Raw genomic sequence first — 13,781 nt, forward strand, 5'->3', positions numbered from 1 at the left:
AGCTACACAGTGGGTTGTCCGTACTTTTCCCACCACGGGTATCGAAACTCGGTCCCTAGCGTTATAAGTTCGCAGACATACTGCTGTGATACTTAGGACAGGTTGTATTTGTAAGCGAGAATGTCAAAATAATCACGACCCGTAACTATAAGATGAAAGTGATTTCAATGATATTTAATCTGTAAAATGCAGTGAACCCGAGTGTATATGGTGTTCTGGTCTACTTAGTTGCGAATACATAGGTAATATAATACTAAGGTATACAGGTACTGTCTAATTCATATATTAACTTATTCTAAGGCCTTCAGGCCTTAATGTTTAGTTGTTATGTTTGCGGATAACTGCAAGTATGCGTTTAAAAATTTTATATTTCCGTACACTTGTGTTATGAACTATATATACAAACGTCATACACATTAAGATAAATATTTCATTATTTCAGATAATTTTATCGATGAAAACTGGATAATATAATGACTGGGAGTAATGGAGTGTTATATTTATAAGAAACGGTTCCTCATTAGTGTAAACTTTAGCATAATAAAGTTACTGATAAACAGAACTGCATCGTATGATGTACGGTAATAGTAATAATATTATGAACAATAAAAATATAAATTAAAATGAAATTTCAAAGTAAAATAAAATTAATAATCTTAATTACAACATAAAATATTACAATAGTAACGTTAAATTATGTTTAGATAGTTATGTGGCCAATGTTTAATCTTTAATGTAATACCAAAAACAACCCCATACGATGAATACGTTCTGTTTTTACGTTAAAGCGAAAAGTAATAATTACTTGCATATATATTCGGAAAATAAGATCGTTAACATTAGTTAGTGATGCACACCGATAGATTTGAAATATATAAGCGTCACGTATAAGTACTTCAATCTAATGAAAGACGAAATAACTAGTTATTGCCCGACGTTTAGGCCTAAAGTTAATTCACTTTTGTTATATAGTATAACGTTATATTAGGGGCATAAGCCGATAACATTTTGAGGTATAATTGTAATCAATCCAGAGACATATATTATTGTTACCCGCACTTAAAGTTTTATATAATCTCTTGAACACATTATGTCGAAATTCTCGTGATAATATCATCTTTATTACTATAGAAACAGAAAAAGTTGCATACGAATATGGCAAACTAAGTACTCGTGGCTTCGAAATATCGACCTGTCTCAACTGACATGCGTATATAGCTTTACATAAAAGTTGCCAACCCGGAAGTACTTTGTAAGTTTTATTGATAAGACGCAGGTAAACGTAGATGTGTAAAACTTACGAAAGAACCATTTTGGTATACACTCGAGTCAATGTATTCTCAGACGTGCTTTCCTGGAGCCACTTCTTAAGATATTTTTCGTCATAGTAATATAGAATTTGCTGAATGGAGAATAAAAAAAGTATATTAGATCCATCAAAATATAAATACATATAGATCAAATTTCATTTGCAAAATATACTAATAGTGTATGACGTTTCTGAAGTGCAGTTCTCTGTGTCGTTTGGTTCGAATGTGTAGTCAGTACAATATACTAGTTTGTGTTGTTTTTACCCGAGATTCTTTGAGAAACTTTTTTTCCAGACTTTTTAATTGTATCGCTACATTTTTTCTGAACTGTCACGACTGCTTTAATGCTGAAGTAATAACGGATAATTGTGCTTTATGGTTTATGTGCTTTATATAAAACGTTACTTAGGTTACTAGTACCACAGTGTAATAGATAACGGAAGCTATCAATCAGACTGAACGGGGCGTGATTTAGTCACTTTACCGTTAGCGACAGGTTACGGGGTTTGAAACATGGCACACTGAACACGTTCTGCACTTTTGAGTCGTGGGCGCGTTATAAATGTGACAGCCACCCTTGGTTGGCACTGCTGGTGGATTGGATTGCTTTCTTCGTGGTTTGTAATTCAAAAATTTAAAGACGAATGATTTTGAAATTTCACGGTCTCTAACATAGTCGTTAAAACTACGTAACATAAATTGTATTTCAGGTTGAAAATTCCGACTTCTGGCTCACATCGTGTGATAATAATTCTGTTAAATGTTATACACACACATAGGTTTAGAAAACGATTCTACACACTTTATTTTGCAATAAAATATATGAAATTTTGAATAAATGTATTACAGGAGTGTGAGCAACTTTGAATTAGTAACATATTCAAATCTTTGCGAAGGTGTGTGCTACATTTTATTAATTTCGATTGTCTAGATATTACCGCTATCCAAATTCTATTCTTGCCAGTAATATTGTGACAACCAAAGGCTCGGCATGATCAAGTTGTTGGGGCGTTCGAATCTCCGTCACCGAACATGCTCGCCTCTTTCAACCACGGGGTTGTTGTTATGTTATGGTCAATCCATATCTTTTAAAAGATTAGTCTAAAAATAGGCGGTAGGTGGTATTACTTAGCTGTCTTTTTCTACTCTGTCACTGCTAAATTAAGGATGACTAGCGCAAAAAGCTTTTCAAAATAGCTTTGCACGAAATTATAAAACAAAACTATAACCGCGCATTTCAGCTACTCCAAAAAGAGTATCTATAAAGATGCGTGGGCTGATTAGTTTGCACAGCGAAGAGGCCATTACTTCGACGACATAGGTTTTTACCTTATTACTACTGAGTTTACTCGTGAAACACGAAACAGTTCACATAAAACTTTGAAATACTGTGATCTCTTTTTATATATATATATAAAAGTTAGGCCAAGTGGTTAGAGCGCTCAACTAATAATCCGAGGGTTATGGGTTCGAATCCTCGTCTCACCAAACATGCTCGCTCTTTCAGTCGTGAGGGCGACGACATACTGTGACGGTCAATCTCACTATCCATTGGTAAAAGAGTAGCCTAAAAGTTGGCGGTGGGTAGTGATGACTAGCTGCCTTCCTTCTAGTCCTATACTGCTAAATTAGGGACGGTTAGCGCAGATAGCCGTCGAGTAGCTTTGTGCGAAATTCATAAAAACAAAACAATAAAACTGTTTACTACCTAAACAGCAGAAAATTAACAAGTGCCACAACTCACTATGTATTAATACAACATAACAAAGCTATTAGGAATTCCAATAACACACACGTACACAAGTAGGCTAGTAGAGTACAAATACTATCGAATTTATTTAAATTATACTACAATTCTTTATGTTTTTTTTAGATTTATTGTTACAGATTATAAGATAATTAGTTGATAAATGTGCTACATACATTTGAGAGTTGGTAAAGCAACACTCTGTGGATGTTGTATATCTTTCTCTTTACCAAACCATCTCTATTTCTTATTTACGAGTAAAAGTTTCTAGATTTTTCTTTCAATATTTTATGGGATGAAATATTGTATCATCTTGGGCAATGTACACATCCTGCTGCCTTTATTTCATGACGCTTAAATAATCTGTATATGCAGTCAGACTGTCGATCAGCGGGGTAGTTGTTACAAACCTAAAATGACCCCAATAGCAGCAGCAGAAGAGTTTCAAGTTTCAAGAAGGACGATGATGGGAGAATTGAAGTTGTAATTTTATCGACTTTTGGAGTTGAACAAATCAAATTGTCTATCAAATATTCTTATAACTTTATTCGTAGAATCAATTACCGTAAGTTTAGGTTAGTTCAAGTCTTTCTTGCAAAATGCTGTGGCGTCTACCACATTCAAGCATGAGGTTTCTACTGCAACATGAACTTTCATTTTTGCTTCTGCTATTGAATATACGTTGATCGAAATTCAAAACAAACAATGTTTATACAAGGGACTTAGTGGTTAGTTTGCTTTAATTGCGATAGGGCGGTCACGGGTTCGAATTCTCGTCACGAAACATGCTTGCCCTTTTAGCCGTGGGGGCATTATAATGTTACATTAAATCCCATTGTACATTAGTAAAAGAGTATCCCAAGAGTTGGCGGTTGGTGGTCTATCACTGTTAAATTAGGGACGACTTGGGCAGGTAGCCCTCGTGTAGTTTTGCGCGAAATTCAAAACAAACAAACAATTGGCTGTCCAAAACGGACATATCTTTTAAGGAAACCAGGTGTATTCAGTTACACTGATATCCCCCAGAAAAGCTTCAAGTATTCGTTAATACATATATACTAATGGTTAATTTAAATACGAGATAAGAAAAGAAATACCAATAACAAAGGTGTAAACATGGGTAATTTTATTGATACAAGGAAATGTAGCTTTACTTACTAAGCTGGTGTCTAATTTGTAACTAGATTCTAACTGGCTACTGGATCTAAGCAAGCAAAGAAAAAAACAGGTCTACACAGGACAAAGAAAAATAATGCAGAGATTTTAAGTAATTGTTTTTTTAATTTCGCGCAAAGCTACTCGAGGGCTATTTGCACTAGCCGTCCCTAATTTAGCAGTGTAAGACTAGAGGGAAAGCAGCTAGTCATCACCACCCACCGCCAACTCTTGGGCTACTCTTTTACCAACAAATAGTGGGATTAACCATTACATTATAACGCCTCCACGGCTGAAAGGGCGTTTGGTGCGACAGGGATGCGAACCCGCGACCCTCAGAATACGAGTCGCACTCCTTAACCCACATGACCATGCCGGACCTCTCTAAATTAAGAAACTCACTTTTTGATTCACCAGTGTTTAGATTCTTATATCTGAATTGCACGTGCTGTTAGCTGAGTACCAAAATCAAATATATACAATTACTGAAACTGCACATGAGATTTGTTCCCTTGTATGTCGAATCCTTGAACTTACAGTTAAATATATAATCTTTTACGTAGATGTAAATACGCATTTTATTTACGAACTCTGAGGCTTCGTTGAATACGTGTGTTTTTACAACAGCACATGGTGTCCAAACTCACGTGTACAGCTAATGATATTTTGTTTGGGGTTCGGTACGATTTATGATAATTTTTATGATATGCTTCTTTGCATTTCTAAGATAAATATATACTGAACAATTAAAAAACAACAAAACTGATTTTATTATCATTCTATGAACATTTATCACACACACAAAAACAACACCGTGCACTCTACAGAATTATCCTGAAAAGTACTACATTTGGCTCTAATAGGATTGAAAACTCTAGTGTTCTGTGACTAATTATTCAAAGAAAAGGCCCGGCCTGGCCAGGTGGTTAAGGCTTGCGACTCGTAATCCGAGGGTCACGGGTTCGCATCCTCATCGCACCAAACATGCTCGCCTTTTCAGCCGTGGGGACGTTATAATGTTACGGTCAATCCCACTATTTGTTGGTAAAAGAGTAGCCCAAGAGTTGGCGGTGGGTGGTGATAACTAGTTGCTTTCCCTCTGGTCTTACACTGCTAAATTAGGGACGGCTAGCGCAGATAGCCTTCGAGTAGCTTTGCGCGAAATTAAAAAAAACAACAAACAAAAAAAGGAGACGACGTTTCGGTTTTTTTATTTGACAAGGCAAGTTGCATTCTATTAAAGTTATCAAATCTATTATCCCTAATCTGATTACGTAAAACTTTCACTGAAACAACGATTGGCCATTTTTTTTAAATCGATACTCGCACCAACACACAAAGACCAAGTCCCGCACAACTCACCTTCCAGTAATTTTCGCTATGGTGACCTGTGACCTCTTCTATTCCAGCCATTACACTGTTCACTACCTGTTTCGAGAAAAACAAGGTGGAAAAGTGCATTTTATACAGCTAAATGTAAAATACGTTTAAATAAATGTAGTCTGTAGCGAAAGTGAAAATAGAGACGTTACAAATAATAGAACAACGTGCTTTTAGGAATTGTTATTAGTAGTAATAGTCTCGCGCAAAGATACACAGATGTTATGACGTCACGCTCTTTATTTACAAAGGATACGACTTACCATTGTTGAATCTTCTAGATCTAAATATGTCAAGACACACAACAGTGTGTTGTGCGGCCAAACAACCTGCTAAACAGCACCCACTGTGTTATTAACAAGGGTGATGGTTTAACGATTTTATCTCGGGCCGTGTTAATCCATCACATATCTTCAGTGGCTGTACCCTGAAACATGCTCGCTCCGTTCAGCCACGGGGCCGTGACTAGGTGATGGTTAATCCATTTCTTCGGTAAAAAATCATCCCAAAAATGGCGGTGGGTGATATTGACTACCTGTCTTTCTTCTATTCTGTCACTGATAAATTAAGGATGGCTAGCGCAGATATGCCTTCGAGTAGCTTTGCACGAAATTTTAAAACGATAACCGCGCATTTTTACCTGCCCCAAAAAATAGTATCTCCAAAGTTGCATGGGCCAATTAGTTTACACAGCGAAGAGGTCATTACTTAGTCGCCATAAGGAGCCCCTGCCATTTACCGATATTGTTCGGGCCGGTAGCTGTGGGTATCTGTTTTAACGTCTCGCAGCCCCTGAATGTGCATAGCAATTATTCGCAAGTTATCGAAAACGCAAGTGGCCCATGTCCACGAAGTAAAAAAAAAACACAACATCATAGATTTATATCTATTTTCCAGCAAACATTTCCTTTATCTCGTGAATCAAAATTGGCGGCAAAAATATACAGCAGCAAAAATTCGTTAATTAGTTGGCTTGGCTGCGTATTTTGTCCAGTTTGCGGCATAATGGTGGGAAAAACAAAATACGCTGCCTGTCTAATTAGTAAATGAATATTTACTATAACATTCTTATCAAGGCTACAAGTGTAGCCACCAGGTTTGATATCACTCCTTTCATCGCACACCGAAACATTTTTTTTCTTTGCACATTAAAGGTGTTTTTGAAGCATACATTAAGATTTTATAAGATAAATCGATAGAACAAGTCCTTTTGTTTGTTCTGTTAGGTTTTTGTAAATAATTTTTTCTACACTTTTGTTGCTAGTATGATAAAAAGTCATAAATTGGAGATGAAAATGAACTTTTCAGGTGTTTTTCTTTTTTCTTTTTAACTGCGATTCTGATATACCGAACCCCCTGGTGGATTATCTGTAAGTTTACAGAGTTACAATGCTAAAACCGGGGATCCGAATTCCCGCGGGGAGCACAGCATATAGCCAGTCTAATGTGGCATTGCTCAACGAAAGAAACAAACAAAACGATATAATGAACAAACAAGTTTAGATGGTACCGGCTGGTAAAACTTCCATCATTTCAAAATTAATTTATATCAAGCACAAGATGAATATAATAAAAATGTGTATTTATTAAACTACCACTAAAATAATAACTAATTTTTCCCCCCTTGAATTTGCTCTATAACTGATCATTTTCATTCACCCCACCTTTCTAGTTCACCATGGTTCTGGTATAATTAACCCCTCACTGAACCATTTACACAGTTGAGAAGTACCGAGGTAAAACACAAATCAATCAATATAAGGTTTGAACAAGTTAACTTGGCATTCCCAGATTAGTCGAACAGAATACATATATTAGCACATATTTAATCAATAGCCGGTTGAAGCACTAAACACAAATAAACAGTTTTTATTTATTTAAATAGTTAATTACTTTTACCAAAGTTTTTATTTCACTGTGGGTAAAAAATACAAAATAATTTGTTTTTTACAAACGGTGGAAGTTTCCTTTGTTAAGTAAGATTCATATTACCACTAACCTTGTCGTTAACTTCTTCAAACAAACTGTAACTTTGTTGACCCTGTCTCCTGATTTTCAGAAATGTTACCAGTGGTTTGATTGTACTGCCCTATTAAAATGAAAGCGAAATATTTTTTTTTTTTATTTCACTTCAGTTTAGATAAGTCGCGTGTAAAGTAAAACGTTTATTGTTTACAAAACATCACCAATAAGGAATCACTGTACTGTTGTTTATTCTTTACAAATCACCAATAAGGAATCACTGTACTGTTGTTTAGTGCTGGTTATATGTAACACACACACATCTATACATATTTTACGATTATTTTAAAGTTTGAAATTCATTTTTCCGTGGTTTTCCTATCTAGTAACTGGTTTTTCTGATTGCTATTTGATCATGAGATCCGTTTAATTAATGAAGCCCACATTATTCACCGATAATGTTCGGCCCGGCAGTTACGGGAATCTATTTTAACATCACGCAGCCACTGAATGCAGGCAATAATTATTCGCAGGTTATCGCACACACGTGGCCCTTTTTAGGCCATGTCCATGAAGTAAAAAAACAACAATAACATAGATTTATTATTATTTTATAACAAATATTTTTCTTTAGCTCCTTGTTATGAACACAGTCTTGTCCTGGCAATCAGTTCTATAAATATTGAATCCTATCTTGTATTTTCTATGTGCAAAGTATCCTTTTTATGTATTTTACGTTTACTGTTCTGGTGCCACCTACTTAATCGATATTTCTAAAAATATTTCTATTTGCCATTGTTTTGTAAATTTGTTTCGTGTTTTTTATGTATTATTTTCTTTTTTTTTCATATTTTCACTTTTAACTAGTGTATCTTACAAAAGATGCATAGTTGAAAGTTTTCATTTTTAAATGTAATTACGGCTAGGACAGGTTTAGGATCTCTGTATACATTTCCCATATGTAGATACAGTAATGCAAATACAATAACCAGGCAAATTGTACAGGGATGTTAAATATCAACTGTGCCGCTGTCAGTGTGTTACTTGTGTATTGGCTACAGATCTTTCGTGACAGTATATGAAGAAATCAATAGGAGTGCAACCCTAATATCATGAACATTTTATTTTACTTCAAAACGTCGCATGATAACAAATATCACATACCTGGATAAACACGGTGAAGAGCACGATAAACAATGTGGCTGTCACGAAAAGAGACTTGTTTGGAATCATCTCTTCGTCCAACATAATTACCAACGAAAACGCCACTGCACCTCGTAAACCTCCGTAGGCCTAATGAAACATAAAAATGCGCGCTTTTAATCCAATATAATTACCAAGAGAAACGTCACCGCACCTCGTAAACCTCCGTAGGCCTAATGAAACATAAAAATGCGCGCTTTTAATCCAACATAATTACCAACAGAAACGTCACCGCACCTCGTAAACCTCTGCAGGCCTAATGAAACAAAAATGTGCGCTTTTCATCTAACAGAAATGCCACAGCATCTCGTAAACCTCTGTTAGGCCTAACGAAACACAAAAATGCACGCTGAAGTAGATGACTATGATACAGATTATTACAAATCGTTTTGTATGGCATGAAACTGAAAAAGTGGAATAATATTCTTAGTTATTCTAATTTAAATTATTCACTTCGACTACTTTCAGTTCATCTTCTGGCTTTTATCCAACATATTGTTTCACGGACTTACTGTTTGATTCTCGAAATTTTGATTTCTGAGAAACGGGTATCTCGCAGATTTATATTATAATTTATTAATTGTAATGAACAGTATCAAACAAATATGCCGAAATGTTAAAGTTAAACCGCATAAACGACAGAAGAAAGTAACAAATATAACGTAATTGTTTGTAAACTTCAGTTTGATCCCCTCATTATTTCACATCCGCAGATTACTGTATAAAATTATTTTACCAATGCTAGACGTTATAAATAATTTAACAGACAAATAGACTGGTGGAATGAAATCACGCGTGTCAGTCCTTCCATTTGTCTGAAGGAGCCACCAACTCAGTACTTGTTAATTCTAAGTTTTTAGACCCCCGGTGGGGTGGTGATAAGTCTTCGAGTTTACAACGCTAAAGTTATGAATTCGATTACCCTTGACGGACACAATAGCTAGCCTGACGAGGCTTTGCTATAAGAAAACATACAACCTAGGCATTAAATAAGTACCTACACAAGCCTTATATGAAACAAGTATGGTAGTTAATTAATTATATATTTTACACAAACTTTTATGTTTTGTCTCAAATAACTCTGAAGAATATTGTCGTGTATAAAACAATAATAGTAATTAGATATGAGCAAAATATCTAAAATTACTGATTCAACGACGAGAAGAAAACATTAGCACACGAATGAACTGAAGAGACAACTCGATGAGTAACAAAGGAGTAACATTGTCAGATATGAAAAAAAACTTATAAAAAACATACAACAAACGTATAATTATTACTTTAAAAATATATCTGATATTAGTGTCAATCTGCCAAGACAATAAGAGCTATGATTTTATTTATTAACGAGATGTACAATTTCTTTTTTAAATGTGGTTGTATCGATGAAACAGATTTGAACTTTTATTATTACCTACCATTATGAACTGTTCCTCAAGGTTTATAATATGAAGACGCTGAAAATAGTTTGCGAGAAAAGTCAGTAGATAGACACCTGGTGTTGGAAAATAGAAAAAGAAATCGAATCACTCACGCAAAGTTAATGATTACAAACGTTTTTAAAATTATAATGTAATGATACTTGTAATATAAAGTCGTTTATAAGAAATATCAGAAGGTAGGCACTTGGTGTTAAAAACAGTAAAAAAAATCGAATCACTCATACTAAAAGTAATATTTACGTAAGTTGTTTTGTTTTTTGATTTATAATATGAAATCGTTGGAAATATAATTTGCAAGAAAAGACATTAGATAGACACCTGGTGTTAAAATATCTAATCACTCATTCCAAATTAATGTTCACGTAACAGTTTTATACGTTGAAGCGTAAAAACAAATACATGAAAGACAAGTTTAAACAACGTATTCTGAAATATAAAAATACCTTTTGGTTGCAGAGTTGCTACGAATCCTTCAAAATAAATTTATAAATAAAAATATGTGAATATTTCTAATATATGAATACTTCTAACTTTATTCCCATTCGTTTTGATAAGTATATAAATATCATTGACATTGTTCGTTTTGAATTTCGCGCAAAGTTACACGAGGGATATCTTTGCTAGCCGTCCCTAATTTAGCATGTAAGACTGGAGGGAAAGCAGCTAGTCATCACCACTCACCGCCAACTCTTGGCCTACTATTTTAACCAACAAACAGTGGGCTTGACCGTCACATTACAACGTTCCCACGATTGGGAGTATGTTTGGTATTACGGGGATTCGAACCCGCGACCCTCTGAGTACGAATCAAGTGCCTTAACCACCTGGCCATGCCGGGTCGTTTGGAACTGGGAGTAACGGAGAAACTCACTTCCGATACGCATGTCTCGGAGAACGTCTCAGCACGTGCACAAAATATCCCCCGACAACAAACAAAACAATACTGTCTGTATGAATTTTATATTTACTGCAATAAATATGTCTACACAACGTTGTTTACATATTAGATTTTTTTTGTTTACCTGCAGCATAGCGGTTCATGGAATGGTTCGTAACTCCGTCATCTCCTGACCGATTTGAGATCTAACTAGGGTTTTGGACCCATAAAGTACAACCCTTTCGACCGAGGAATTTGACTACGCCCAAAGTTTCATAGATTAATTTACTCTGCTCGTGCTTAAAAAAAATTTGAATTTGAGGGTAGGCTGGGAGTTATCCTGATGAGTAACAAAACCGAATCTGGTATACGCGTGCCCCATACTGGCACATAAAATATAAGCTAATAAAGAAGAAAATAAAAGTATCATAGATTCATTTACTCTAATCCTGGCTAAAAGAATTTCAAATGCTGCAGCTATTTAGGATTCCATATTGTTTTCTTTTCAAAGATCAAATTGCAACAAATATGAGGTACTTCAGAATGGTTATGACTTAAATTTTCTTTTAAATCATCGGTAGAGGTCTGTGTGTGTGTGTGTGTGTTTTCTTATAGCAAAGCCACAAGCAACATCGGGCTATCTGCTGAGTCCTCTAGTAGAGGTTTTCAGCAAAGGCCCGGCATGTCCAGGTGGTTAGGACGCTCGACTTGTAATCTGATGGTCACAGTATTAGGATCCCCGTTACACCAAACATGCTCGCCTTTTCAGCCGTGAGGATGTTATAATGTGATGGTCAATCCCACTATTCGTTGGTAAAATAGCCCAAGAGTTGGCGGTGGGTGGTAATTACTAGCTGCCCTTTCCTCTAGTCTTACAACTGCTAAATTAGGGACGGCTAGCGCAGATAGCCCTCGTGCATCTTTGCGCAAAATTCAAAACAAACCAGCTTGACACCTAGCTTTTCTTTATATTTTGATGATGCAATCGTAAAAGTAAACATGAGGGTGCACAAGATGTGTTATTACCAGCCTTAATTTCGTACTGAATTATCTAACTATTGCGTTTTTAAAATACCTTGTTCTCCATAATCACTTTGAAAGATTTTCGAGCAAGTTTGTTTTTTTACTTATCCTTAGGTTGTCAATATATTCCTGCAGTGTATTCAACGACATGTTTAGCAGGACGTATGAAACTATCCAAACAAACTGGGGAGATATTATATGTTTGTTCAACTATAACTGGTGAGCCCTAGCGTGAGAAAACGAAATCAGACGAGCGCTTCGTCGCTTTATCCTTAAAGCTTCTGGAAACCCAACAATACTAAAGTGAGTACTATACCTCTATTGAAAGGATATCAATTGCATGACGTCGTAATGTATAAAATCAACAATAGTGCTCCCCTCCTCCTAGCATAACTTGAGATGACTGTTGATTTAAGAAGCGTAAAAGGTTTATAATTTTGACTCTCTTCAATATAAAAATGAATAGTGAGGACTTTACAAGTTACGCTAAGAACATGCTCGTAACTTTGCGGTTAGCTTGTATACGAACTGTAAGGTCCAATGTTCGAGTTTCGTGCCGCTGAACACGTACATTTTCAGCTGTGTACAAACAAACTAAGTGTTAATACCGTTATTTGATTTCAGAAGGGTCAGACAAAGCTCTTGTAGTGACCAGTTCTTCTGACTGGTAACCCTTTATCTTGTTAAGTGTTAAAAATTAGTGGTTGTTATCCTTTAACTATATCTAACCAAAGTAGACACTCCCTGAACTATGGTCATTTTACATATTCCTACCATTGCTCGGACATTTATTGGTAGTAGTATTTCAGAGACAACTCACTATGTCCCTTTGATACCGGGCACCATCATTAAAAATTATGACGTGTTTTATCTCTCATCTTTTTCGTTTTTAATTAAACACTTCCCTGTTTTATTAATTGTTATCATTGGACAAAATGGTTTTGTCCCTCAGTGGCACAGCGGTACATCTGTGGACTTACAATGCTAAAAATCGGTTTCGATACCCGTGGTGGACTGAGTACAGATAGCCCATTATGTAGCTTCGTAATTAACCGCGACCACATTATAACCACACCGAAACGTATCATTCGAAGTGAAGATGAAAAAAAAAACACAACAAACTAGTTTGGCTTTGAGACTGTAGTTTGTTTTTTATCTCATCGGCCAAGAAATACCTGCGCGAACTAACATGTAACAGTGGAACCTTCTAGAATAAATAGAATTCAATCAAGACGGAATCCGAAGACGGATCGAAACTACATCATTCTATTCTGTAGATACTGTTATTTGGTCAAACTACGTAAAGTCGAACCTGCAACGTGATTGTAGTGAAACGACTGAACTTGACTCGTGCCGAAACAAAAATATCTCTGACACATTTGTTTTAACAAAACACTTACAGTAAAACGTCTATTAACATGCTCATAACTCGACAGTCGATGACAGTGCTGAACTCGTAACCTAAAGCACAGTTTGAATCTCAAATTGTTTTCCGTTTCCACGTGGAAGCCTATCCTCGTATCGCCTGTGTGTAAGACATTATTACCCTTTGTTAAGCGTGTAGCACAGGCAATGAAAACGGTTCCCATAGGATGTAATTTCATCCGTTTTCAAGCATTCTCTCATTATTTGCTGGAAGTAACGGTTATTATATTTGTGTATATATATAATAACTCTGCATG

At 35.7% G+C, this 13,781-nt stretch overlaps 1 long non-coding RNA gene and 1 pseudogene across 9 annotated transcripts in view; one reads left to right on the top strand and one right to left on the bottom strand.

Moving 5' to 3' along the window:
* LOC143227873 (uncharacterized) overlaps positions 1 to 13,781 on the top strand; it is a 30,526-nt gene that overhangs the window by 14,282 nt on the left and 2,463 nt on the right. For 6 of the 8 annotated variants that reach the window (XR_013015123.1, XR_013015119.1, XR_013015120.1 and 3 more), the window contains one exon: positions 12,214 to 12,402. This is a non-coding gene — a long non-coding RNA (uncharacterized LOC143227873). The remainder of the gene's footprint in view (positions 1 to 12,213; positions 12,403 to 13,781) is intronic. The other 2 variants (XR_013015125.1, XR_013015126.1) reach the window with 1 other exon arrangement.
* The window catches only part of LOC143227871 (Na(+)/H(+) exchanger beta-like), a 74,886-nt pseudogene that overhangs the window by 6,254 nt on the left and 54,851 nt on the right, over positions 1 to 13,781 (bottom strand). The window contains exons 16-20 of the transcript XR_013015117.1: positions 10,176 to 10,252; positions 8,719 to 8,847; positions 7,592 to 7,681; positions 5,575 to 5,640; positions 1,302 to 1,402 (exon numbers count right to left, since the gene is read on the bottom strand). The product of XR_013015117.1 is annotated as a Na(+)/H(+) exchanger beta-like (transcript). The remainder of the gene's footprint in view (positions 1 to 1,301; positions 1,403 to 5,574; positions 5,641 to 7,591; positions 7,682 to 8,718; positions 8,848 to 10,175; positions 10,253 to 13,781) is intronic.

The sequence above is a fragment of the Tachypleus tridentatus genome, chromosome 10 (genome assembly GCF_004210375.1).
Source record: "Tachypleus tridentatus isolate NWPU-2018 chromosome 10, ASM421037v1, whole genome shotgun sequence".
NCBI classification, from domain to species: domain Eukaryota; kingdom Metazoa; phylum Arthropoda; class Merostomata; order Xiphosura; family Limulidae; genus Tachypleus; species Tachypleus tridentatus.